The sequence below is a fragment of the Dermacentor variabilis genome, chromosome 3 (genome assembly GCF_050947875.1).
Source record: "Dermacentor variabilis isolate Ectoservices chromosome 3, ASM5094787v1, whole genome shotgun sequence".
In the NCBI taxonomy this organism is placed as follows: Eukaryota; Metazoa; Arthropoda; class Arachnida; order Ixodida; family Ixodidae; genus Dermacentor; species Dermacentor variabilis.
This window is the reverse complement of record NC_134570.1, coordinates 219,278,972-219,303,116: the sequence shown is the minus strand read 5'-3', so window position 1 is coordinate 219,303,116 and position 24,145 is coordinate 219,278,972. Positions and strand designations below refer to the sequence as shown.

The following is a 24,145-nucleotide window of genomic DNA, read 5'->3' as shown; positions in this document are numbered from 1 at the left end:
AGAAGCAAATAATATGTACGTTTACTAATTTAAAAATGTTAGCTAAAAATTTGTCTTGGGGTGCGCGACGGCGGTTTCTGTAGTTCAGTGCGACATCGCGCACGTAAACAGCTGTTCGCAGGTGGTTCAGCGATTCTCTATTCTATGGTTCATCGCTGTGTGTTGTCTTATCTACCTTCTATGACCGTTTCGTTCTGCCTGCGCTACAACAATCTACAAGATGACTTATCGACAAGTTCATATAGCTACCCTCACCCTATATGCAGTATTCGGAATTCGGCTGCCACGAAGTTGTCGTGTCAGCCCAACAAGATCGTCGCGCTACCCCTGCTCGGCGTCAGCTTCTGGAGAAATGATGCGTGTATATTGCCCGTTATTGCGCATATGTGGTGCCTGCTCCTAGCCATATTCTTACGCCAAACGCAACAAGAAGCACCAGCCCGAACGCCCGCGTGTGCCCCTGAACGAAGCCTCAAACGATCTGTGTGATTACGACGTGGAATGAAAATTGTGTTGTGAAATTCAACCTTAGCGCTAGCCTGGTTCGTCCATCGCCGTGCTTGCGCTGCGAATATATATATGGGAGCCCGCTCTAAATATTTCTAAAGGCGCAAAAGCCGACGCATCAAATGTTTCGAGCAGTTACCGTCACTTTTGTAAAAACCTGTACGTTGTAACATAGCATTCTAAAAGACACGCTTCTCGCCCACTTTGTTGTCCCGTGTCTCGCGCTGGTAGTATACTCAGAACTTCTAACAAGAAGACCGTATCAATACGCGCTATTCATAATGCAGGATCGTAGGCCCACGGAAGGCGCACTTGCCGTAGAATTTTTCAGCTTTCTGCTCAGCCTCGCACGCCTCTCACGGTTAGCCTGTTTTGTGGAAATAAATAATATTATTATATTATTAATGTTATTAGATATTATAGCTTCTTCACTGTAATTTATAGCAATCATCTAGATTTCTTAAGCTAGTCATGCATTTAACCTGCATTAGATCAACATTGTCACGACATGCTTACGGGAGTCATTTCAAGCTACATTGCTCAGCCAGAGAAAGAACAAATGCAAGCCTCAATGTTTATTCCAATTTGGTATTCCTAAACAGATTATATTGGCAGAATTTTATGCCTGCTTGCATTTCCTGCAATTCAATGTTCAGAGCTGGAAAAACTTATTCCTTTTCTTGCTGTCGAAAGGCTGCTTCAATGTCGATAGCAAGCTATAATTATTCAGTTCGAAAGTGTTAAGCAATGACTATATGTCTAAGCTTATCAATGCATCTTTGTTCCACGAACACAATTAAGTTTTCTCTCTCCCTCTTATTGACAGCCATGGAATGAAGCCGTTCACTTTCATGAGTATCAGGATGCAAACATTCTGGAGTTTGTCCTGAATATTTGTCTGCATCCTATAGTGTGCATGTTTGTATCAAGTTCTCGTGTTGCAATCGCAGTGATCTAGACATATTGTTATATTGCAACAAACAAAATTATTTCACTTTGTTTTCAAATCTACAATGTGGCCATGCAGTAACGACTGTATAATTAAGCAAAAAAGAAAACTGCAGATTCAGTGTACGTGTTGGAATCTATGCGAAGGGAAGTTTTTGTCAAGTGGTTAATTAAATGCTGGTAAAGTAACTGCGATATATACAACTTGTCTTATTTTCAACAATCCAATATGTCATCTGTTGCAAGGTTTGCTTATGCACCGCATAGGTCACAACCTTAATGTCATGTAATCTTTATGCATTACACTGTTCGCAAACCATGCCGAAACGCAAACGACATTTAATGTAGATGCACGCTGTGAGACATCAACGCAGTGACTTCTGTTGAGCAAGGAATGGTGCGAGGTTTATGCAGATGAATGAATGACGTGCTTATGTACTTATTTATTTATATACCTCGCAGGCTGCAAGGTTGGAGTATTATGCAAGGGGGAATAAAAAAGATGTTACAAAAGGAAGAAGGGCACAACCATTAAGAAAAGAAACCAGCAAAAAAAGCAGTACCAATACATTGTACCAACTAGCCCAACGTGTTTTGCTGGCACAACATTATACAATACTTAACAAACAATAACAGAAAAAGTTACTGCCCATGCACCCTGTACAGACGGTAAACCAGCGAAGCTGCAATGTGTGGCCCCGGTATTTATCACTGGGTTAATTCCAATGGATTATTCAAGTCTTTCTATATTATTGGTTATGTCTGTGCTTCCTAATGAGGTTATGTACATGTTTGGCTTGGGTTTATCACATTGTTTATTTGGAATGCCACACATTACGCTTTGCAAGATCACCATCATGGAAAGTGCAATGAGTGGTTCATTGTGTTAATCCAGCGAGTCCATCAAAGTCTTTCTGAATTATGTTACGCACTTGTGTTTTTTAATGCGTTAATCATAATGTTTATGACTCAGTTATGCGCTGTAGTTAGGGAGTGACAGACCGGGGCTGCATATTTCATTTAATTAAATACAAGGACACATTTTCGAGCCTATTGGGAAGTCAGAGAGAGACTGCTGGACGCGCACTCTGCTGCTAGAGAGAAACGACGTCACTATCGGTCTAGCCAATGGCCTACCACACCTTTGCTGTGAGATAATAATGACATGATGATCTTGTCTTAGCCCCATCACCCTCTGTGTCCCTTCCATGCAATAATACGTAGATAAATGTATGTTTGAATGCATAAGCATTTCTATGTCTACCCAACAAGACATTTCTCCGTCCATCATGCAAGATGAATGCAATGGCTCACACCCCCCTAAACGATGGCTCATACCCCTACACTAGGGTTTTTGGGATCGGACTATGTGTGTTTTGCCTAGGCATATACCGCTTCACTATAAAAAGAACGAACACCTTTCTGCTAGAGACCAAGGCGTACTGACAAATGAAAGTTTATTGAACAAGCCGAGTAAATGCTGGTTGACAAGCAATAAATCAAAGTTACACAAAAAGCAGAAGCAAAAACTGATGTGTGTCCATACAGATCCCAATAGAAAGCACATCCATCTCTGAAAGTGTAACAGAGGCCATGCTGACAAGATTCTCCCAGTGCCTTTGCATCTACAGCATCCATAATTTCTCTAGGCAGCCGATCTCCACAGAATGCTAGGTTCTTCCTCTACAATGCACTTTCCACATCTGAGCGTGCATTGTAGAGGAAGAAGCTAGCATTCTGTGTTGTAGAGGTAGAACACCCGCCTCGCGTGCAAGAGGTGCGTGGTTCAAATCCCAGTGCCGCGCAATTTTCCAGGGGATTAGAAAAAAGAAATCCGCGTGTTGATAAAATTGCATAAACAGGCCTGGAGTGTGGCCTGATCCCGGTGACCAGAACCGGTAACGCGCACTCCCTCACAAGAGCAGGATTGGCCACCCTGGTGCAGTACTTGGCCACAACCTCCTATATGCACACAACAATCAAATGACCGGGGTTGTTGGAGAAGTATGGGAGAGGCCTTTCCCTGCAGTGGGCGTAACCAGGCTGATGATGATGGTGTGTGTGTGCAAGCGTGGATTTGGATGTGAAATCGGGCCCTTGGGCAGAGGTATCATTCTTCTCCTGTGCAGCTTTTGAATTCATTACCTATAGTGCAATAGAAATACGATGGACAGGAACGAAGTGAACACACAGAGCGCTTCGTTTTTGTCTGTTGTCTATCTGTTGCACTTTAGTTAATAATGAATACACACAAACTCATCTAGTTTTCAGTTATTACGTCGAGCTTATAATTATAAGCCCGCTTGTGTCCTAGAGTATCTACATGGCTATGTATCCTGTAATTTAATTTCTGGCCATGTGCTTGCAAGTCGCGTGTCAACCTCCTCATTTTCCTGACAATCTTGTGTGATGTGTAGGCCCAGGCAGTTTCTGGTGATTCCATGCAGGGTGTTGTGCAGGGTGTAAACCGCACTGCAAGTGCTGCTTTGATAGCTTTCAGTTGAGCTTTTCTAGGTATAGGATGACCTGGAATGGTACTCGCTTATATGGGGTTTAGTTTTATGTAGTGTCATACTACTGTTACACTGCTATTGCCAGATCAGTGTACTATATGTGCCTTATGTTTTCTTGCATCTTCATGATTAGCAACCTCCTCTGTGTGTTTGGCAGTTGCATATGGTCTCCTGGCCTAATTGTTTGCCCCCATATTCCACGGTATGGGCCTGTTGTGTTTCAAGTTCAGGTACTCCCGAAGTTGTGTTTCTGAAGGGAGGGGTAGTCGTCTTTGCATCTCATATGCTAGCTGGCATAGTATCTTGGGACGGGGTTCAGAGCTCTTGACACAAAGAATTTGCGCTGCAGGCTGCAACTCTACTCTGTCTAGGTGCTTGTTCGTTAGCTCTTTCTCATAGAGGTCTTCAAGCATGGTACAGTTGGAAAGACCTGTTATTACTACCCGATGCCTGTATTCAATGAGTTGTCTTTTTTGTGTGCTGCTGGTAATTCATACCGTACCATACCTTGGACACAAGCACAGCATCTGCGATTTTCTATAGTATGCACTTGTCCACCCACATTATTTCGAGATTCTTTTCACTAGGTGTGGAAGTTGCGTCCAGGCATTGCATAATTGTTTCACCCAAGTGCTGCCTCTGCCGTCATGGTCTTACACTAGCTGAGGATTTGTGGATGTTGACTTGCGGGCATATTTGACCAGCTATGTGGATCACAATGTGCAATCTGGGTAGTTCTTGATTCTAGTCTTTCTTTTTTTCCGACGTCGATATTAGCTGACTTATAAGAAAGCGAGAGGCCAGACTGGCCAAGAAAGTCTGCAGTGTTGTCGAGGGCTTGTTGCATCATTCTTGATTTCTGTATAAGATAGCTTTCCCATAGTCTGTAATACACCATAGGCTGTAGTGTTTCTTGTAGTATGCCCGTGTTGTTGGTGTGTGTGGGCCAAATGTACCACCAACTCTCACCTGGAATTTTCTGTCTTTCAGAAAGTTACTGTTTAAGTACTCAAACAGAAATGTTTTTGCTCATCGTTCCTCTTACTAGAGCAGCATGAGGTACTGCTGTCAAAAGCCTCTTCACTCTCTTCATTCTTTCATAAGCGGTATTACACATTGTCCTGCAATAAAGTTTCTGCTGCTTATGGCCCACTCATATCTGCCAGAAGGGACAACTCTTGAAAACGGTTTTCTTTGTGCTATGTGTGCGACGTAGTGTGAGCATTCATGCCTTGACATTTATACATCTGTAGAACCAGCTTCCTGACAGAGTACTTGCTATACCTGATCATGCTTATTTGTGCAGTGCTGTTGAACAATACATATTGATGCAATGTATATTTACACACTCGAATTATCACGAAAGATGGTTGTTTTACAATTCTGCCCTTTGCTTTCTATTGGTGTTAGATTTTTCATAAGCATGCCCCCCCCCCCCTATGCAATAGTATTTTGAAGTGTAAGGGTTCAATAAAAGGTTATGAACTAAATCTAAGTGCAAGAGCTTTTTTTCTGACCCATGACTCCCATCGAAATGCGACTTCCATGGCTGGCAAATCAATTCCTCGCGTTTTGTTAGCAGCAGAATGCTATAGCCACAGTGGCAGGTGAAGAAATTGAAGAACAATATTTCTGTCTATAATTTTTTTTCTTGCCTGTATGTGAGTAATGTTTGGAATAAGTTTGTCATTGCAAAAAAGCCCAGTTTGTTGTCTTTTATTGAATAAACCACATATTGTGTATACTTGAAATGCAGAAATTCGTTCTAAAATCCTCGGGTGATATATGTTCTTGCAAGTAGCATGGTAATTCATTACTTATAAAGATAGTAATCGCAGCGGATATCGTTATATGGGTTTACACACTAATATATGTGATCACAAACTTATTAGAAACTTTCTAGAAACATGTAAGGCATGAATGTTTCTGCACACTTGATCAGCTGTGAACGTGCAAGAAGTGCGTGTACTGGCTGACTTCACTGCACAGTTTTGATTTACTTTTCTTCAGCGTGTCGTTTTATACTGTTTTATCCCCACAAGAACAGGCCGTTTGCCTGCTTTTCGCATTGTTGCACGAGTTCTACATAATTGTGCAGGAGGGTACGTTGTCACTGTGCCACTATAGCAAGTGATTTACTTAATCTACTAGCTGTACAGTGAATTACCTTGCAGAGCAAGTGTTCATACAGATGCAGTAAGGATACAAAGTCCGCAACATAGTCAATGTTTATTGGTTTCTGTGCAAGAAAAAAAATTCTCCAGAGAAGAGGTGCAACTTAACGTGCATGTAATATTTTATTCAAGCCACGGATTTCATGATATCGTAGAAAATTCATCACGATAGCCTACACTTTTGCTCTGTCAAATTTAATAAGAGGCAAGTTGAGTTTTCCAGATGCATCGGGAAATTCATGCTTGAAAACCGACAAGAAAATGCAACAGAACGGTACCACGTTCAGCGCAACGTTGAAACTTTGGGTGCTTTAGTGTCTTGTCATTTGCCCTTGCCGAAGTTGAAATAATTCAAGCTGCCCCGTAAGCGCAGTTTCTGCATGCTACTGAAAAGAAAATTGTGACGACCTCGTCGTCTGCTGGGGATCGAACACCTCCTAGCACTGACAACTCGCAAAGGAGTACGAAGCAAACGTGAAAATGCACTTCATTTGCTGTGTAGCCTGTCAACAAACGCATAGCAATCGGAGAATGCAATCTGCGGTACAAGTTTTTTATTCTGCCTTCGTGTACGTACCGAATTCGACGATCCACGTCTCCGCGCATTGCACTTGTGCGAGACGCCATTTTGCAAAACAAACCGGCGAAATAGCTCCGTTGACAGCTCTCCGCGCAATTTAGACGGAAAATCGCAGCGATCGGTGCGACGGTGCGACTGTGCGACCAACCGGTTGGTCGCAGCCGAAAATCGGAGGGTCGGCACTGCGACTGCGATTTTCATCGCAAACGACGGAAATCGCACTTCCGGTGCGACAAAAATAGCATCATGTGAAACAGGGTCACTTAGATACAATTAAGGCAGGCCCTGAAAAAATATAGGCAAGTATACCGGTGTCATTGCGGGTGGTGAGCGTTCGCTTGTCTAGATTGCCTTTTTAACACGCGGCTGTTGCTTAGTGGCTATGGTGGTGGCGGCCAGACACGAGGGATTCATTTCATTCCCAGCCATGGTGGCCGTATTTTGTAGCGCGCGAAATGCGAAAATACCCGTGTAGGTAAATTTATATGCACATTAATGAACCACACGTGATCAAAATTTCCGATGGCCTCTTCCACGGTATGCCTCATATTCACATGACGAGCAAATCAAGAACAAGGTAAAAGCAGGAGCCAACGTTTCTACAAGTGGACTTGCCTTTTTCCAGATTACATATGCTTTGGTCGCCACAATATATTGTCACGTGACAGTGACGATGAAGGCAGCAAAACTTTCATTAACGAAATTTATTGGGCGAACTTGTGCCCTCAGAAGCAGGCTACACTCAACGGACGATAGCGGCGATCGAATACACTCGGCGATCGTCGAAAATCTGATGAGCGGATCGAGCACGTCAGCTTTTAAACATCAGTCGTCGAATGCCCCAAAGTAATCGCTGGGACCCACGGGCCTTCCACAAAATTCTACATTATTCGCGTCGCGCCCACATGCAATCAGATTACACAAGGTTCAGTCACAGACAGCGGATGGAACCATTGATAACATTCCAGAAACTTCCAATATATGCAGGCGCGTCCTGCGCTGTGCCATAACATTTGTTAGGCGGTGAAACGTGTCGCCCGATAAAGAACAGTACACGTGTCAATATATAGGTGGGGTTTTTCTAAAGGGGAGAGGGCCCTGCATCCCACCTATATATACTGTGGCGAGGAAAGCATATGTCGCCTTGAAGAAGCCCACATGCAGAAACGTTGGCTCCTGCTTTGACCCTGTTCTAGTTTTGCTCATCTTCTTGAATGGCCTTCTCCCGCTTTTTTCCCTCACAATCGCATGGTAGGTTCGGCACGTGCAACCCCATAAATTAGAAATAATCGCCTTTTTTAAAGCGTAAGCATTCTCTCGCGAGCACCCCAGCCCCGTCACGCGAAAAACAGAAGAATGCGTAATTCTCAAACTTATGACACTTAATCATTGTAATGTGTAAATGTAGATGATTGGTAACCTTATAAACCATAGGGAACAATTCTTACACCCAAAAATTTAATAGAAGAAGATTACCCACAGAGAGACATGCAGTTCTTTAGAATATGCATGGGGTAGCTTATAGTAGGGATGGGTCAACTTGAAATTAGGACTTCATTCAACTTTAATTTCTTTTAGGCCAACAGAAATTTGGGGGCATGCTTACGGATACTTAGACAACTCCAGCGGAGTTCCTTCATTATCTTTCCGTTCGTGCATTTGGTTTGAATTGGGCTGCAACGAACGCATGAGTGGCTGACGATTATTTTGTCACAGATACAGGAAACGTGGAAGGGTGTTTTCGTGTATGCGCACGCTTGCTCGCACTGAAATTGCACAGCCGTTCTATTCACTTTCTCATTGAACTACACAGCTACTTACACATAGCTACTTTCACACTGATACAACAAACACCTGGACGGACGATGCGCTCGCCACTAGTTCATTGTACGAAGGCGCGCTGAATATCATACCTGCAGTGCTGATGCGTGCAGAGGCAAGAAAATAAATCAAATATAGAGGGATGTGCCACAAGCAATACTAGATCAGATGCACAAAGTAAATCATATATTTAAAAAATGTGCGGATTCGCCTAAAAGTTGCTTTTACATCAGTATGCCCTGTTCACATGGCTTTAAGAAAAAAACCAACCTCCTCATCAACGCTGCCTTCAGCATTTCATAAAATTTTCTACACAACTGGAGCGTGCAACTGGTCCAAAACTATGCGTCTCCACAGAATACTGAGGCCCGTCCGCAGGAGCCAAGGAGAAAGAGTGTGCCGTGCGCAGCGCGCGCAGCAGGCGGGCTAGCAGGATTGAGCAAGAAAGCGCTGCGGGTACGTGAATGCAGCTTTTTGCGCATAAGACGAAGAAGAGGCCCAGACCCATGAGCGCAGGCACATGCGCAAGAAGGTGCATTCATGTCCTAGCAACATGCCCAAAGAGTCACCTTAGTGAGCCACGGGGAGGAGAGTGTCGCTACTTTCAAATTACCAAGGGCTTTACCCCAATACTAAATCCCTCCACCCTCTATGAAGAGGCGAAGCAAGCGAATAAGGCATGTGCTGACATCTGGCGTAGCAAGACGAAGGCTAGGAAACAGGGGGCGAGTAGCAGCGAAGATTGTGCCTGAGAGCCTGCCCGTACAGGAAGACGGGTTCCGCGAAGCTGAGAATGTGGCGAAGCGACGCAGGTACCACGGCAGTGAATTGGACAAGCACAACTGTGCGCAAGCGAAATTTCATAAGAACTTTCTGCAAAGACATTTCGGATTCAGTTGTGCGGTGTCCGACAGACTCTGGTTGGAGAAGAATTTGATGTTGATTGGTAACGTTAGACATGTCTCGAAGCGTGAACAGAAACCCCAGCTCCTGGCTTAACGAGCTGCTCGGTTTGGATACGCCGAGGGAACACTAATAGCCGCAGTGCTCATAGATTATTTGATGTCACAGGTGGTTGCTAAGAAGCCGTCAGCTGCATTTCCGTGCCTACGCAAAGAACAGAATAGTTAGTAGGTTGCGTGCGCTGGTATGGGGATGCCTGTTGTAGTGCGTACTGCCGAAGAACGACATCGGGACCGTGAGTGAGAGCGGTGAGCGGCGCGGACCAGCGAGGACCGTGCCCAGGAGGCTGCCCGCAAGTGACGGGCTCGAGGGGAGAGCTCGCAATATCGCGAAGCGATCGAATGCTTGTGTTCTTTGGTGAGAAATTTGAGCGACAGCTAGCGAAAGCGTGGCGAATACCCTCGAAACCGACTTACAGCGATGCGCGGATGGCAGTCTAGAAAACCGAGGGAGAAGGGGGCGCTCTTCCGCTAATTGTTGTATTCATATAGGAATGTATATATATATATATATATATATATATATATATATATATATATTCCGCTAATTGTTAACAGTCCCACCGCGCCTGCGTTTGTCGAAAAGGGCCGTTTATACGGCATTTCGCTGGACACCGACAGCCACAGTCACAGTGACCTACAGGGAGTCATCTTTCTTCCTCTTTTGCTTTTGCCATTTTTTGGTTTTTACAGAAACCATTTGACGGACCTTTGCGTCTTGAGTGAGTCAGATAACTTTATCTAGAAGCCTGCAATTTTGAGGCGCCGACCGGGGGCTGTCTAGATGGCGACTGGGGGCTATTGCCCCCGTACGGCTTCCGTGGCTTGCTGGATGGACCATAGTTGGTGTTGTCATTCTGAGCTCAGCAGCACGGCCGACCACCACGCCCTTAGATTTTCCTGGGAGACTGTCATTTTATGTTCATATATTTTACATATCCACAACATATGTTGAAGGGTGGCTCTAGCAGACTAGCATTGCTTGCATATATCGCTCTCGTATATCTCGGGGTAGATATTCTTTAATAGGATCGGACTTGTATAGGTTTCTGTTTGTGATCGACTCCAAGCAACCAACTCTGTTCTTAGAACGACAGAAAGCTGAGCTAGGAAGTGAGGATTCATTACGCAAAATAGAAGTGAGGCGTGCAGACAGGACACAAGAGTAGAGAAGCGGCGTTCATGTTGTCCACTTCTCTACTCTTGTGTCCTGTCTGCACGGCTCACTTCTATTTTGCATAACGACTCTGTTCTGTTTAGTACATTAACACCTCACACTAAACTATTTATTTATTTATTTTATTTATTTCCAATACTGTTAGCCCTTGCGGCCTGTTACAGGGGTTGGGGGAAAAGAATTTTCCACAAGCACGCAACACCAGTTCCGCAATAAAGAAACAATGCATTCAGCAAACACATGAGAGTTTACGCTCAAATGATTCAGTTGTGTGCGTTTCAATAAATACATCTGCGTCAAGGTTGTTCCAAACGACTATAGTTTTCACAAGAAAGGAAAATTTGAAGGCATCAACGCGCGGCACATAGGGCATTACAGCATGAGGGTGGCCTGTACGTGGGGCCACTCGTCCAGGGGGACGCAAGTATAGCCTGGAGTCCAAGTTCAATTTATTGTTATACAGCTGGCACAAGAATTTAAACCTGGCTATTTTTCTGCGCGTCGCGAGTTCGGGCAAACTGACACGAGATAACGCCGTCACAGACTGCGTCCTTTGATAAGCATTAAAGGTAAACCGTCCGGCTAGTCTTTGAATTAGTTCCAGTTTATTTATCAAGCCCATTTGGTGCGGATCCCAGACTATACATGCGTATTCCAGTGTGGGCCGTACAACTGTTTTGTACGCCTTGAGCTTTACCTCGGGTGTAGCATCTTTCAACCTTTGCCTTAGCAGACCGAGTATGCGTTGAGCAGAACCACAAATGTTTTTAATGTGTGCGTTCCAATTCAAATTGTGCGCGATTGTGACTTAAGCTTACTAACATGTTGAAGTGGGCTATAATTTATTCTGTAAGAGAAAAGCAACGGGGTTTTCTTGTTAGATACAGTCATGTAAGCTGATTTATCGAAATTAATTTTCAAGTCCCACGTAACACACCAGTCATAAATTCTTTGCAAGCATTCGTTCAACAACATTTGATCGTGGACATTCTTAACGCCACAATAAATAAGGCAATCATCCGCAAATAGACGCAGTTCAATGTTAGGATGCAAGTCATTAGCAATGTCATTTACACATAACAGAAACAAAATTGGTCCTAAAACCGAGCCCTGTGGCACACGAGATAAAACAGGTATGGAGGATGGTCTTTCGCCTGCTATTTGAACATATTGCTTTCTATTTGTAAGGTACGCATGGATCCATTTCACAATTTGCGTATTAACACCAAGTTTATACAATTTCTCAATAGGTTTTGTGTGACAGACCCAGTCAAAAGCTTTCGAAAAATCAATTGCTATAACATCAACTTGTTCGTTGTTGTTAATTTCGACGCCGAAAGCATGAGACACCTCAAAAAGCTGCGTCACTGTTGACAGACGTTGGCGAAAGCCATGCTGCTTACTGTGGAATAAGTTGTTATTTTCTAGCCGCCGTGGTTGCTCCGTGGCTATGGTGTTGGGCTGTTGAGCACGAGTTCGCGAGATCGTATCCCGGCCACGGCGGCCGCATTTCGATGGGGGCGAAATGCGAAGTACTTTGCACGATAAAGAACCCCAGGTGGTCGAAATTTCCGGAGTCCTACACTACGGCGTGCCTCATAATCAGAAAGTTGTTTTGGCACGTAAAACCCCATAATTTAATTAAGTTGTTATTTTCTATATATTCAACCAGATGTTTCGATATTATGTGTTCCAATATTTTGCACGCGGATCATGTAATAGAAATTGGCGGATAGTTTTCCGCCAATAACTTATTGCCCGCTTTAAAGATAGGTACGATGCGTGCAAGGAGCCAATCTTCTGGCACCCCTCTGATACGACATAATATTGCAAAAATTCTAGACAAAAATGCGATATCTATTCACAGTAACACCTTCAAAACGCATTGGGTATCTTATCGGGGCCACAAGATTTTTTGGTATCCAGTTTTAGAAACAGTGCTAGAATGCCTTCTCGAGGAAGTACAGTATCATTTCTGTCTTCATACAGCAACAAAACATCGCTCGCATTTATTTATTGATTTATTTATTTACAGAGTACCTACATCGCCATAAAGGCATTACGTAGGGGGGAACAAAATATAACCAGTGATACAGAAAAGCTTTTGGACAGATATACTCACAAACAGAAGCACTACAGTAGCTTTTAGAGAAAGGCATACAAGTAACGTGAAACAAGCAGGTTCCAAGATATATAACACATACATTTGTTTTACAAGAGTGCCGTCACAGCATTGAATAAAATAGTTCGTTATTTGACACATTTCCTATATCATTTGATAAACTGTTCCATTGTCTAATTGATTTGGGGAAAAAAGAGTAGTAAAAAGTGTTGTTCTGCAGTTATAGGCTGAGATCTTTTTGTTGTTATCACAGCGAGTCGATATATAATCTTGTTCCAGGAGATAGTTATAGCGATTAATACCTGTCTGATTATTATATATTTGGTGCAATAGTTTAAGCCTTAACTTCTGCCTAGGCATATGTAGTAGATCCCATCCTACAGTGGCCATCATTTCGGAAACGCTAGAGTACAGGCTGTAATTGTTGCAAACAAACCTTACTGCTTGGTTCTGTAGTTTTTCCAGTCTATTAATGAGGTAATCTTGATAGGGATCCCATATTACACAAGCATAATCAAGTATTGTTCTACCATGTAAGAAGTATAAAGTTTCTTTAACTTCGCGTGTTGCCTGTTTAAAATTTCTGTGAATAAAATGTAACATCCTACTAGCTTTTGCTATGACAGTGTCGATCTGTTTATGCCAAGTGAGTGATTCGGTAAAATAGACTCCTAAATACTTATATTCTGATTGTATGTCGATAATTGATGTTATATTATTGATGTTATATCAGTGCTGAAATTTGGATAATTTTCTAAAAAACTTACGCTACTGCACTTTTTTACATTTAAATTCATGGTCCATTTTTTACACCAGATCGTTACCTTATCTAAATCTGTTTGCAATAAATCTACGTCATCTTCAGTGGTAATGTATCTGTAAATCACACAGTCATCAGCAAATAGTTTTATGGGTGATGTAGTTAGTTCGACAATGTCATTTATGTAGATCAAAAATAACAAGGGGCCCAGTACGCTTCCCTGAGGACCGCCCGAACAAACAGTTATTGGTGAAGATGCAGCGTTGTTTAGGACAGCAGACTGGGTTCTTCCGTTTAGGTAGTTTCGTATCAAACTTTGAACGTTTTCGTTTATATGTAATGCAGCAAGCTTTACATCTAGGAGCTTATAGGACACAATATCGAAAGCTTTTTGAAAATCAATAAAAACCGCGTCTACCTGGCTATTGTTATCAATGGTTTTAGATAAGAAGTGCTGGAATTCTATTAGTTGTGTGTTGCAGGAATAACCTTTTCGGAATCCGTGCTGGGAAGGTTTTAAAAAAGCATTTGAGTCAAGGAATGCAGATATGTTACTATATAAAATGTGTTCGAATATTTTGCAACATATTGACGTTAGTGAAATCGGCCTATAGTTTTCTCTTAGTTTTCTATCGCCCGATTTAAAAACGGGTGTCACGCTTGCCGTTTTCCAATCTTGGGGAATGAGGCCTCTTTCAAGGGAAAGCTTACAAATTATCGTTAAATACGCAGAAATGATGCTATGACACTCTTTAAGGACCACTGGGGATATTCAATCAGGTCCAATTGCTTTCGTGTCATCTAAATGCCGTAATAAAGAGTCGACGCCACTAACGTCAAATTCAATGTCTGGCATCATATCGCCTTGATTGGCGTTGTTCAAAAGCGAAGTCTCCCCAGCAGGTAATAGCGAAAACACAGATTGGAAGTATTGGTTGAAGCGTTCCGCCCTCTGATAGTCCGACGTCATGGTTTTACCGTCAACAGTTAAAGATGGTATTGATATGACTTCTTTTCTATTTTGTTTTACATATTTGCATAAAGATTTTGGGTTTTCTCTCAAGTCCTTCTTTAATTTAACAATGAAGGTATCTCTGGCAGATTTAATTGTTGCGTTCAATAGCTTATTTATCTCTTGCAAGCGTTTCTGATTTGCCAGACTGGTGTCGGCAGAAAATGTTTTATACGTTAGTCTTACTTTCCTTATAAGTTTACGTATTTCTACGTTAAACCAAGGTTTTTGTTTTTTTCGTTGGCGCAGGTACGTGCATGGAACATGAATTTCGACTAGTTTAAGTATTTTGTCCCGAAATGCTGACCACAAAGTTAACGGACAGCGTGCATTTGACATATATTGGAAAGTTTGGTCCTGATAGCAGCACAGTCTCCTCTGCCGTAGCTGTACACTTTTCTTTGCGGAATTTGCGCCATCGGTACTCGCTGTACGTTCAGTTCTATGACAACTGCCCTGTGGACACAAATACCTGGGCAAACAGTAACTTTTGATATTATGTTCGGCTCATTGCAAAGTACTAAGTCTAGAATTGCATTTTCTCGCGTAGGTTCCAGTACGTACTGCTGCAATCCATTTAATCTGAACAGTTCTTCGAACTCTGTGTAAATACGGGACCTATTACCAGCCACACATCCGGCATTCCAGTTGAAGTCTAGCAAATTGAAATCCAATCCTAGAAATACGCTATTAGGCAGAAGGGATAGCATCTCAGACAGCAATCCGAATGAGTCGCTGCTGCCGGGTGGGCGGTAGAATGTCCCGTACACTACATTGTTTCCGTTAGGCAATTTCACAAGGCCTCAGACAGACTCAGAATTGTTTTCAAATAAAATTTGTGTACTTTGCAATGCATTTGATATCAAAATGAATACTCCCTCGCCATGTCCATGCCTATCTTTCCGATAGACAGTAAAACAAGGCGGAAAGATTTCTACATTAGGTATAGCCTTGTCTAACCATGATTCGGTGCCCATCACAATCTGAAGTTTAACAGTGGCTACTAAAGACATGAAGTTATCGACTTTGTTCGTTATGCTGCGACAATTTACAAGCAGGAAAGAGAGCCGTTCAGGCTGCGAGCAACGTGCTGAGTTATCCTTCGGAGGAACGGAATTCGGAGGAACGGAATTCGGAGGAACGGAATTCGGAGGAACGGAACAGAACGGGGTGCCTATTACTGCCAGGTGTAAATACAGAGTTAAACATGCTGTTAAAAGCCTGTGCGATGAAAGCTGGTTTAGTTCAGACATTTCCGTCTACCTTAATTTCATTAATGTTGCACGTAGAACGAGATAAGTAATTCCAGAATTTCTGAGGAGAGTTTTGCAAGTAATCCACCAGTGTTGTTGAAAAAAATGCCTCTTTCGCGTCTTTTAATTATTTTCTAACTTGCGTACTGAGACTGCTAGTTCTGCACATCGCCTTGGTATCCTTCTACGTGCACGATTCAGTCACCGATTCAAATGAATAATGTTTCTAGTTGCCCATGGACTGTGTTTTCCTATGCGCTTGATTTTCTTGGGCACATATTTTTCTAAACATGCGCGAACAACTGATACAAGGTATCTCCAAACCCTATTTATGTCATTATCAACCGGCATATTATCTAGAGCGCGTTCTAAGTAGTCGATGACCGACGTGTCGTCAGCCCGATTAAAATTATGCATATATACAGAGGGATTTTTTTTCTAATTGCGTGTTTCCTATACTTAAAATTGCTACTACTGTTTTATGATCCGATATGCCTTCCTCAATGTCGACACTATAATGAAATGGTCCGTTAGTCAAAAATAACAAATCCAGCGTAGATTGACTTTGCCCCTGTGTCCTCGTCGGCTCATGAACTACATGAATCAAGTTATGCTTAAGCATAATCTCGAACATTATATCAGCGCAAGGCTCTTCTACTGGCCCCGTAATTCTCGCATCTCAATCGACACCTGGTAAACTAAAATCCCCTGTTAAAATAATTCTACTTCTGGCATTCGTTATGTTATTTAAATGCTGGTCAAGCGCATACAAAAATTCAACGGGGCTTCCGGGGGCTCTACAGATAACACCAACTAGGAAAATCGTATTGCCAATAAATAGTTTGCACCACACACTTTCATGCCCATTTATGGATGGCACAGTTTCATATCTGAGTGGTTTCTTCACTAGAAGAGCCACGCCACCGCCTCGTGTTGCTCTATCATTGCTGATTTCATTGTAAGTGCTTGGAAATACCTCATCGTCCTTCACGTCACTGTGCAACCACGTTTCTGTTATGGCTATGAGCTCTGCGTCGTGAAGCGATGACAAGTATTCAAGCTGTTCTGCCTTATTCACTATGCTCCGTGCGTTAATGTTGAGTAAACTTATTTCGGGGTGCCTTGCGCGTCAGTCAACTTTTTCGGTAGCAGGTGGTCGTTCATTGCGCAGTCTCATGCGCACATCCTGCTCAAAGTCCCATGTGTAAATAATGCTATTGATGAAAAGCTTATCGTGAACAAGACCGACCTTTGCGCTATCGCGTTTATCAGTCTGAGCAGATTTCCAAAGTAGTCTTCTTTTTGCGACTGTTTCCGGCGAACAGTCGTTAGGAACACTAATTTTCGTTCCTTTGAGTTCTTTGCAGTTCCTAAAGATTGCCACCTTTTCATTGTAATCGTACAATCTAAAGGATAACAGGTCTATTGCGTGATGGTTTCTTTTGACCAAGCCTATGTATTATTTCAACTGATGAAATCGCGATGCTAAGTTTGTCGGAAAAATATTTTGTACAACTCGCTGCTCGATGTCTTCACGCGTTTCGTTTTCAGTCTCGGAAACGCCAAATACAATAACATTATCCGGTCGCGCCCGGTCTTCTAAATCAGTTGTCGCTGTTGTTGATACTGAACTGTTCGTTTAACGTCTTCCATCGTTCTTTCTAGAATTTCCACCCAAGCACATTGACTCGTAATTTTAACCAGGCTCTCTTCCAAGCTAGCAAGCCTGTTGTCCATTTGAATTTGCTGATCCAAAATTTGTTTCAGCATTTCTTCCACAGTTGGGCCAGGTTTTGTTCCCACGTCCCCGGAAAGCAAGAGCTTTAGATCTAACCACCACATGCTCAAAACTTCAAAACACTTCACAGGGAGGGGCAGCACCAATAGACATAGGCAATTTTACCGTAGTCTTGATACATGAGAGTAATAACCAACCTCTAAAACAAGCCATGCGTGGTTATGCGCCATTGCCGCTGCCTCGCTGCCGCCCCCACTGAAGGTAGCCGAGTGCAGTGTTGGCTTTATATGCCCGCTGTCCGTTGCCAATGTCACTGCTGCTTGACGATCCAATTGGCCCATCCAGGTAACGTCCACCGTTGCTGAACTGGGCTTCGCACTACTTACGATAAGCGGCAGAATCTGTAAAACAAGCCATGCGTGGTTATGCGCCATTGCCGCTTCCGTGCTGCTGCCCCCACTGAAGGTAGCCGAGTGCAGTGTTGGCTTCATATGCCTGCTGTCCGTTGCCGATGTCACTGCTGCTTGACGATCCAATTGGCCCATCCAGGTAACGTCCACCGTTGCTGAACTGGGCTTCGCACTACTTACGATAAGCGGCAGAATCCCTAAAACAAGCCATGCGTGGTTATGCGCCAATGCCGCTGCCGTGCTGCCTCCCCTGAAGGTAGCCGAGTGCATTGCTGGCTTTATATGCCCGCTGTCAGTTGCCGATGTCACTACTGCTTGACGATCCAATTAGCCCATTCAGGCGACGTCCACCATTGCTGAACTGGGCTTCGCACTGCTGACGATAAGCGGCAGAACATGTAAAACAAGCCATGCGTGGTTATGCGCCATTGCCGCTGCCGTGCTGCCCCCACTGAAGGTAGCCGAGTGCATTGCTGGCTTTATATGCCCGCTGTCCGTTGCCGATGTCACTGCTGCTTGACGATCCGATTGGCCCATTCAGGCGACGTCCACCGTTGCTGAACTGGGCTCCGCACTACTTACGATAAGCGGTAGCACCTGTAAAACAAGCCATGCGTGGTTATGCGCCAATGCCGCTGCCGTGCTGCCTCCCCTGAAGGTAGCCGAGTGCATTGCTGGCTTTATATGCCCGCTGTCAGTTGCCGATGTCGCTGCTGCTTGACGATCCAATTAGCCCATTCAGGCGACGTCCACCGTTGCTGAACTGGGCTTCGCACTGCTGACGATAAGCGGCAGAACATGTAAAACAAGCCATGCGTGGTTACGCGCCACCGCCGCTGCCGTGCTGCCGCCCCCACTGAAGGTAGCCGAGTGCAGTGCTGGCTTTATATGCCCGCGGTCGGTTGCCGATGTCACTGCTGCTTGACGATCCAATTGGCTCATACAGGTGACGTCCACCGTTGCTGAACTGGCCTCTGCACTGCTGACGATAAGCGGCAGAATCCCTAAAACAAGCCATGCGTGGTTATGCGCCACTGCCGCTGCCGTGCTGCCACCCCCACTTCATCTTGGCTCGTAATTCAAAACAACCGTTTATATTCATCGACTTGATGACTAGTCAGTTGAAACTTTACTGCTGTGTGGTTACGTTCGAACCAATGTAGACGGATGAATAGAAGAAAATGAAGACAATGATGGCAAACTCGTTTGTGTGAATTTATTTAGTCCATCCATGATAGTCTAAGCTTTTTTGGAAGCACTTGCGGAGAACGCTACAGGGACCAACATACAATAGCCAACTGTGAACCTAACTTTCTGCCGCCCCCTGCTACGCTTCCCTTCCCTTGGCATCCAGTCCGTAACCCTTAATGACCATCGGTTATCTTGCCTCCTCACAACATGTCCTGCCCATGCCCATTTCTTTTTCTTCATTTCAACTAAGATGTCATTAACTCGCGTTTGTTCCCTCACCCAATCTGCTCTTTTCTTATCCCTTAACGTTACACATATCATTCTTCTTTCCATAGCTCGTTGCGTCGTCCTCAATTTGAATAGAACCGTTTTCGTAAGCGTCCAGGTTTCTGCCCCGTAGGTGAGTACTGGTAAGACACAGCTATTATATACTTTTCTCTTGAGGGATAATGGCAACCTGCTGTTCATGATCTGAGAATGCCTGCCAAACGCACCCCAGCCCATTGTTATTCTTCTGATTATTTCCGTTTCATGATCCGGATCCGCCGTCACTACCTGCCCTAAGTAGATGTATTCCCTTACGACTTCCAGTGCCTCGCTGCCTATTGTACATTGCTGTTCTCTTCCGAGACTGTTAAGCATTACTTTAGTTTTCTGCAGATAAATTTTTAGACCCACTCTTCTGCTTTGCCTCTCCAGGTCAGTGAGCATGCATTGCAATTGGTCCCCTGAGTTCCTAAGCAAGGCAATATCATCAGCGAATCGCAAGTTACTAAGGTATCATACAAGATATCATACAAATGCCTAAAAAGGCTTTCGCGAAACGCAATATTGCTCTGCTGACAAGCCATCTTTTCAAGACCGTCAGTAGTATTGTCTAGACTCACTGAGGCCAAATGAATTATAAACGATGCGCCGCATCAGACGACATCGATCACCTTCGAATGGCCAAGATCTTTGCACTGTTGCTGCAGTGAACGACGAGCAATTTGATACTACAAAATTTGTGCGAAGTCCTCTTGGATAATATGAGTGATATAACAGTACGGCGAAGACTCAGGAAATCGGGGGCGCGAAGTCGCATCACCGCTCAGAATCCTCTTGTCACAGCAGCCAACAAAGCATCTGGCCTGAGGTTCCCTAATGAACACCGTAGCTGGAGCGAGGAGGAGTTCAAGTATGTGGATTTCTCAGATAAGTCTACATTTTCATGTCACTGGGACGAACAAAAGAGAGTGTTATGGCGTACAGAACGTACACGCATTAGTCCGCAGTATTTCCAGTATGTGGCCGGCAGTGGACGGACGTCTGCCAACGTGTGTGGGAGACGATTTCACAGGATGGCCTAGGTCTACTGGTCAGAAATGATGAGAGCTTTACTTGTGTTGCCTTCTGCACATTTATTTATTTATTTATTTATTTATTTATTTATTTATTTATTTATTCATTTATTTATTTATTTATTTCAGTACTCTCAGGGCCAGAGGCATTACAGAAAGGAGGGGCATACAAAGACGGCGGCAGTTTTCTTAAATTTGTTGACGTCGGTGATGGCAGCGATGAAGGCAGGGGGTGGTTCCAGTCATTTCCAGTTCCAGGAATAAATGAATTAATACAAATGCTAGTTTGGCACTGCGGTATTCCTACCATGAAGTTGTGGTCGGTGCGTGAAGATATGTAAGATGGAGAGAGAATATCTTTCAGAATAGGGTTGGTATCATAAATTCTTTGAAAAAGACATAAGTGAAAATATTTACGGCCAAAGGACCAACGGGAAGACCAAGTGCAGATTTCATTGCAGATACGCTTGCTGTTTGAGAATAATTTGAAACAATAAAACGGGCGACGTGGTTTTGAACAGACTCTAAAGTGGTAATTAAAGGTATCGGATTAGGATCCCAAATGGAGTGAGCATATTCTAGTTTAGATTTTATTAACGTCCTATACAGATGAAGCTTAACGGTGCTGTTAGAAGCTATGAAATGGCGCCGTAAGAATCCGCGCGTGCGGTTAGCCTCGTTAGACATGTGGTTCACGTGCATTTTCGAGGACAGATTGTGTGTTAAGTGAATACCCAGATATTTGTATGATGAGACAGATAACGGATTCTTATTAAGGGGATAGCGAGGGGTGTAATCAGGAGTACGGCTGGAAATACGAAGGTGTTTGCACTTAGTGATGTTAAGTGTCATGAGCCATTTGCTGCACCATGAAGAAATTGCGTTCAAGCCCGATCGCAAACATGCGTCATCAGAGGGATTAGTAATTGAACGATAAAGCACACAAACTTCTGTGAAAAGACTTATATGGGAGATAACGTTATCAGGAAGATCATTAATGTAAATGAAAAAGAGGAGAGGACCCAACACAGAACCTTGAGGTACGCCAGAAGTTACGGAAACAAGAGATGAGTCATAATGATTAAATGAGGCATATTGACTACGGTTGGAAAGAAAACCTTTATTCCAGCCTAATATCTGATCGTTAGTATTAACAGAACCGAGTTTAATTAGTAATAGATCATGAGAAACAGTGTCAAGCGCCTTAGCAAAGTCTAAAAACATTGCTTGAGCACTAGATAATTCCCTACTTGTACCGTACCAAAACTTCCAGGTTACACTGCGAATGCCTCGCCGATTCCCGTTGATCGCGGACTTGCAATTTTAATTCGGAAAGGAATAGTGGTGCAAGAACACAGCGTAAGCGGCACACATGCGGAAAACATGCTTGTAGAGCTCCTTCCCAATAGAACACGCAACCACAGTTTATTTCTCCTCAACGTATATAGTAATCCGGCTCACTCACGGGCTCGTTTCCTCTCTCTGTTCCGAGGGGCGCTTGCCTTGGCGGGCGCAAACCCGTTTCTGGTGGGGGGAGATTTTAACGCCCCGAACGAAGCCTGGGGCTATGGCTACACTACCGCCAAAGGTCGACGCCTGTGGCAGGACCTACATGATGCCGAATTAACTCTTATTACCGATCCCACGGCGCCAACCCGCACGGGCACCTCTACGGCACGGGACACGACACCAGACCTCACGGCGGTCCGTAACATCCCTCAAGCAATGTGGCGCAATACCTTTGAAGATCTCGGTAGTGACCACATGATCATAGAAACACGAATTCCTCAGGCGGGTACACCCCCTTTTCCTAAGCTATTCAAATGGACGGACTGGGACAAATTCCGAAAGCAGCGAGCTGAACAGAGAGGTGAGGAGAACATCGATGACATCGAGGCATGGATGGAGACGCTCAACGACGACATGAACAAGGCGACGCAGACGCTCGCACCCGAATTCCAGGTTGACAAGATCGACAGCCGACTAGCCCACCTCTGGGAAGCCAAGACGTCACTAAACGCAAGATGGAAGCAGCAAAGGCACAACCGAAAGCTTCGTAAGAAGATCGCACATATCAATCGCCAGCTGGAAGACCATTGCCGGACCTTAAGCCGCCAACAGTGGTATGACATCTGCAACGCAGTCGATGGGCAGCTCCACAATGGCAGCACGTGGCGTCTCCTTCGTCACCTCTTGGGGGAAACGCAGAGCAAGTCTGCTCAGCAAGCAAACCTGCAACGCCTTTTGCACAAGGAACAGGCTACCACGAGTGATCACCAGCTCGTGACACGCCTGCTAGCCAAGTACTTCCCTCGACGGCCCGATGTTCAACACGGGGATTACACTGGAGAGACAAATGTGACACTCGATGAAGAATTTCACGAGTCAGAGATCCGCGCAGCTCTCCACGACCTTAATGGCAAATCAGCACCTGGTCCCGACAAGGTTACGAACAAGACTCTAAGGACTTGTCTCCCGTTCACACTGCAAAAGACGTGGCACACCTTTTGGATGAGCTTCAATGGTGCGCGAAGGGTGCTGATATGCAAATTAGCGGGCATGTTCGGGGCTGTATTCAAGTGAAACTTTGGTAGTTCTCCCTGCACTGTACACAAAAGTAAGGCGAAATGGGAGTAAATCGCTTGTCCCTTAACGCATTCCCGTTTCTGGTTTTTATTATACTACGTACCAGTCGGGTTAAAAATTTACTCCCCTGTTGACCGTGTTTTTGCAGGTAAAAACGTGAGTATTCAGTCCTTCGGCGTGGAGGTTGTTGGGGAGGATAGTCGCAATGCTTTTTTTACTTCCTTCACAAAGTTTTTGCAGCTATTCCAGAGAGCTATTCCTGGCGGTTATGGCGCCAAGTTCCGTGTTTTTGAGAATATGTCACCTCAACTTGTATTACTGGAACCAAATTTTCTCGTAGTGTACGAGACAAAGACGACACAACGTCACGATGGCTGGCTTGATGCAGGAGCTGGAGCTTCGGCAGAAGTGGAACAGCCGTACTGCTTGCATGCACGCGTAAACAAACAAATACGGCCATGCTCCATATAGCGCTCTCGCAACTCAGCCAACTGACAGTTATAAATTGTTCAGTTCTGCGCCCAAGCAAACATTTACGCGATCCGCGCCATCTTACGTACTTTTCTTCGACGCTCGCTGAAGTCAACACAGCAATAGAGAATTTTAGTGCCTCCGGTATTCCGGCAAGCGCGGGCGGTTTGCCGGTTTAGCGGGGGCGTAAACGTGAGCGGCCAGATTGGTGGCGCCAGCTACTGGCGCAAAGCTCAAGCAAAAAAACACAAAGCTAATTACTATATTCTGTCTAGCTGCTGTTGTGAATTTGCGACAGCGGGGTAATCGTGTTCAAAATTACGCCGCTGCCAAAAATTTGCACCAGCAGCGAAGGAGGATATAGTGGGTTACTGCAGTTTTAGCTCTGTGTTTGCCTGGTTAAACTCTACGCCACCAGGCGGATGCGCCACTCCAGCCGCTCACGTCTACGCCCCGCAAATCCGGCAATCCGCCCAAACCGCTCCCGTTTGCTACAATAGCGGACAGGCTAAATGTCTCCAATATTTTGGTCGAAGCACTGCCACGGCATGTCTTGCAATAGCGTGGCCGTGCCTGTTGC

The 24,145-nt window shown here is 44.3% G+C and overlaps 1 pseudogene; it reads right to left on the bottom strand.

The window, feature by feature from the left end:
• Window positions 1-9,254: 9,254 nt before the first annotated feature.
• LOC142575027 (uncharacterized) overlaps window positions 9,255-24,145 on the bottom strand; it is a 98,151-nt pseudogene continuing 83,260 nt past the window's right edge.